Below are 5430 nucleotides of genomic sequence, written 5' to 3' on the forward strand. Positions count from 1 at the left end.
AAGAGATGATGCCTGAGCAGGTCCCCATACATCTGTATGCACAAGCTCTAATTTTTTTCTCTTCTTTTCTTTCCCAACTCTAGGGAATCTGACTCTCTTCTATTTTCCATAAACACAATTCTCATAGAATTTTAAATCAACATGCTTCAAACCTAGCAACAAATTTATTGATTGAAGAATCTGCATCCCCTTCTCACTCATGTGCCCGAGCCTATGATGCCACAATGTCGTATCTTCTCCTGTAGAGGTTAAAGCATAAACATAATTAGAAATACCATCCAATAAATACAATGTACCAACCTTTCCTCCTTTCACTATTACTAGGGATCCTTCAGTGACCTTCTAGGTTTTATCTATGAAAGTAGTTACACAACCTTCACCTCCCAACTCCCCTGTTGAAATCAGATTTTTCTTCAGATCTAGAACATGCCTTACCTCCTTCAATAGCCACTAATTTCCATTTTGCTGTTTTATGAAAATTGTACCCATTCTAATTATTTTACAGGATTTATCATCACCCAATCTAACTTGTCCAAAATCTCTCTGAACATAATGATAAAAATGTTTCCTATCAGGTGTGGCATGGAATGAGGCCCCTGAATCTACCACCCAGACATCAATAATATTTTCTAATGAAAGAATCAAAGCATCTTGCAACACAACACCTGTTACATGTGCTTCATGATTATTTTATTGCTACACGTCTCCTTCTTTTCCCTTTCGAGACTTGCAGTATTTCTTCAGGTGTCCTTTCTTCTCGCATTTCCAGCACACTATCCCCGATCTGGACTTGGATCTGCCTTTTCTTGACTTACTGCGATATCCAGGGCTTTTTCCTCTTTCCATTTTTCTTCCCCTAGTCTCTGCAATCAAAGCATTACCTGATGTCTCACAGAAGCTTTTCCGTCGCATTTCCTCGTTAAGGATTGCACCGACAACATCATCAAAATTTAAAGTATTAGATCCAGAGACATAGTTACTAATGGCCATAACTAAACCATTCCAACTTTCTGGAAATGAGCACAGAAATAACAAAGCCCTAACTTCATCATCAAAAGTTACCCCTACAGAACTTAACTAACTGGTAACTGTATTAAACTCATTTAAATGATCAGCAATATATTCACCTTCTGACATCTTCATATTAAATAAACGCTTCATAAGAAATACCTTATTTGAGGCCAAGGGTTTTTCATATAGTTTGGCCAATGTCGACATTAAACAGTCTATTGTCATTTCCTTTGAAATATTAAACACTACCAATGCCGCTAGGCATAGCCGTATTGTTCCAAGTTCTTTTCTGTCTAGAATATCTCATTCTGTGTCTGTCATACTCGTCGGCGTCTTTGTCTTTCCGCTTAATGGTTGATATAGATCTCTCTGGTATAAATAATCTTCCATCTGCATCTTCCACAGTTGGTAGTTTTGGCCATTAAATTTTTTGACCCTAAACCTACCGTCTTCCGCCATTGCTCCCACTCGAACCAGGAACCCTTCTCTCCTGCGATTTTATCAGCCCAAAAAACCTTCGGCTCTGATACCAGTTGTTAGTGAATTATATATTATAGAGCAATGGAACAAATAAAATATTGCAGAAATATAAATACAGAAAACACATAAAACAAGAGAGACACAGATATACGTGGTTCATCCAATTTGAGCTACGTCCACGGAGAAACAGCCAGTCATTCTTTTTATATTATCCAACAAATTGATGAGATACAACCTACAACAAATTCACTGTAATTCCCTCTTCGCTCTCAATCTCCTCTCTCTTCCTCACTCAGAATACAGATGTGCATAGACGCAATACAATTCCCTCATTTATAGTGAGGGGTTGCCTTCTAGGGCAAAAAACCCTAAATTAAACATGACTTCTACCGTCAGATCTCCACCTAATGAATGACCTAGATTTACTACGAAATTACAGCATTTTACAACGCAATTTTACATCTATTCTTAGCTTCAGGGGCGCTGCCGCCGACCCCCCCGCCAAGGGGGGCTCCTAAAGGTCGCAGCCACCCCCCTGGACCCCCCTGCAGCGAATATTTTACAGCCGGTGTTGCCGCCCCATTACGAACTAGGGTCCAATGTGGCGATACCTTTGAATATAGAAGATAATTAGGTTCCACACCCAACATTCCTAAGGCATATCGGTACTAGACAAACAAAGTGAATAGGGATTCGAGTCAAGAATCTCTACAAGCTAGAGGTAGACGACTGTGTTGCTTTGAGTTCCAAAGATGAGATGGTGCAGAGCCAAGATATTGGCAAGCTATGGCATAGAACACTGGGCCACTTGCACCATGGAGCCTTGAAGATCATGTAGCAGATTTCTACCAGATTACCCAACCGAAAACTTAAGCAGATGACTATATGCAAAGGTTGTACCTTGGGTAAGTATGCGAAATCTTCCTTTCCGTATCGAGACAGTAGAGTTGGAGCAATCCTGGAGTGAGTTCACTCAAATGTTTGTGGACCCTTCTTTACAGCCTCCACCGCTAAACAAAGGTACTATGTTATTTTTATTGATGATTTTTCTCGTAGATGCTGAATCTACTTTATGCAAAAGAAGGATCAAACCTTCTTGAGGTTTTGTGAGTTTAAGGCCTTGGTGGAGAAAGAACTTGGAAAGAAAATAAAAGCTTTGCGTAGCGACAATGGTGGAGAGTATGTCTCCCAACAGTTTAAAGACTTCTGCGCTACAAAAGGTATTAAAAGAGAATTGACGGCACCCCATAACTCACAGTAGAATGGGGTGGCTGAAAGGAAGAACAAATTGATTATGGGAGCAGCTCGAGCGATGTTGCATGACCAAAGCCTACCACTGCATTTGTGGGTTGAGGCATGCAATACAGTAGTATACTTTCAAAACAGAAGCCCGCACCATATACTGGGGATGAAGACACCTATGGAGGCCTATTCTAGGAAGCGACCTGATGTAAGTCACTTCCAAATCTTTGGATCATCAGTTTACTGTCATGTGACCAAAGATGCCAGGAAGAAGCTAGACCCAACAGTTGAGTTGGGAATACTTGTGGGGTACACGGATACACCCCACAACTATCGGGTGTACCTGCCTTCCACTCAAAGGACTGTGGTACGCAGGGATCTGAAGTTCGATGAGCAGAAAGCCATGCACTTATCACTTGAGAGGGAGCTCGAGTTGCATGCAGATGAGGAACTTTCAGTTCCTAAGGAGGAGGAGCCTCAGATTGATGTGGAGCAGCCGCATGTAGAGGATCTGAGAGTGGAGACATCCACTCATGCTGATACTTCCAGAGATGGGCGGAAACGCTCAAGGGAAGCTGACAGGTTGATGCTGGATGCGCGGGAGAATGTGGGACAACTATATTCTCAGCGCAGACAGAGGAGGTCACCCGAGTGGTACACTGGGTACATGGCCCTGGTTGGAGAGTGTGTAGACACCGAACCTTCTTCATTTGAGGAGGCAGTGCAGTAACCAGTCTAGGTTGATGCAATGGTAGAGGAGTATGACTCTATCATTTGGAACAGTGTGTGGGATGTTGTCCCAAGGCCTCAGGGCAAGTCAGTAGTGAATTCCAGATGGCTTTACAAGGTAAAGCAGACAGCTGATGGCAGTGTTAAGAAACATAAGGCAAGGTTTGTTGCTTGAGGTTTCTCACAGGTCGAGGGGATCGACTACGATGAGAATTTTGCTCCCGTAGCAAGGTACTCATCGATTAGATCGATATTAGCACTATCAGCTCAGATGGGGTGGAAGATCCACCAGATGGTTTCGAGACCTTCGATCGTGAGTCGCATGTGTGCAGACTCAAGAGGCCTTTGTATGGGCTGAAGCAAGCACCTTGTGCTTGTACACTAGGATCGATAGCTATTTCACTGGTTTGGGCTTCACCAAGAGTGAAACAAATGCGAACCTTTACCACATCATGGTAGAAGGTAAACCATTGATCATTGTTCTTTATGTCGATGATTTGATTTTGACAGGTGATGATTAGCTGATACAATCTTGCAAGGAGGACCTTGCAAGAGAGTTTGAGATGAAGGACATGGGCCTTATGCACTACTTTCTAGGCATGGAGGTGTGGCAGAAAGATGAGAAAGTATTTCTGTATCAAGGCAAGTATGCCAATGAGATACTCAGGCACTTTCACATGTAGAAGTGCATTAGCCCGTGTAGACTCCTCTAGCTGGGAACTAGAGGAAGGAGGATGCTATTTCAGGTGAGGTAGTAGCTGCTACTATTTATTGGCAGCTGTTAGGTTCACTTATGTATCTGATGAACACACGACCCGACTTATGCTTTGCGGTGAACTAGTCGAGTCCAGCTATGGTTCAGCCTACCAAGCTGTTTTGGAAGGCAATGAAGCATGTGTTGATATACCTCAGAGGCACATCTCAGTTCGAATTGTGGTACAGACGGACATAGGAAGTGAAGCTTCAGGGCTTCACAGATGTGGATTGGGCAGGGAGTCCATCAGACCGGAAGATCACTTCTGGACGAATCTTCAACCTTGGTTCAGTTGCAGTTTCATGGTACAACAAGAAACAGAGATCAGTTGCACTTAGCTCAACAGAGGTTGAATACATGGCTGCTAGTCGGGCTGCATGTGAGGCCATTTTGATGTGGAAGATCCTAGTGGGATTGTTTGGTCAGATGATGGATCCTACAGTGATCTACTCCGATAACCAGAGTTGTATCAAACTCTTTGAGAATTCAGTTTTTTATGATAGGTCCAAGCACATTGATATCCAATATGACCATCTTTGAGACTGTGTGGTCAAGAGGATCATGTTGTTGTTATATGTTTTGACCAAGGAACAAGATGCAAATATTTTGACTAAGGCATTGTCAAAATGCAACTTCAAGTTCCACAGATACAGGATTGGGGTTACTGATAATCCCTTTCTTGTTGAGAGGGAGTGCTAAAAATAGCAACAAGAAATGCTAAAAATAGAACTGTTATAAATAGCAGTTCAGCTAGTGTGGATCTTAGCAACAATGGATGGAAAAATGGAAGTACTAAAAATAGCGTTCTATAAATAGCATTTCAGGATACCTTCCTATTTTATTCAATCCCTAAACTAAAATAGTGAAGTAAAATTCAAATTTGATCTTAACAGTTGTTTGTAAAATAATTAATTAATTTATCTTGAGTTAATTAGTTAAGGAAAATCAAACATGAAGTCTATGTGGGGACATGCAACAGTTTCTCCATTAATTGAGAAATTTTTCCATGAGTTAAAGAGATAAGGATGAGTTGAAATATTGAGTTGTAATTAGTTGGCTCAGTTAACTAAGTCAAGTCCAGTTAGATTAATTCAAACAATTTGTTGAATTAATGTAAGTTCAGTTAGTTAATGCTTGCATGCATGTAACTATTGCACTTCAGATAGCTGAGTATTATCTCATAAATAACTCATGCATGTCAATTCAGACAGAGA

The sequence above is a fragment of the Pinus tabuliformis genome, chromosome 4_2 (assembly GCF_031772625.1).
Source record: "Pinus tabuliformis cultivar Carrire ecotype Pingquan chromosome 4_2, CPIR1, whole genome shotgun sequence".
NCBI lineage: Eukaryota > Viridiplantae > Streptophyta > Pinopsida > Pinales > Pinaceae > Pinus > Pinus tabuliformis.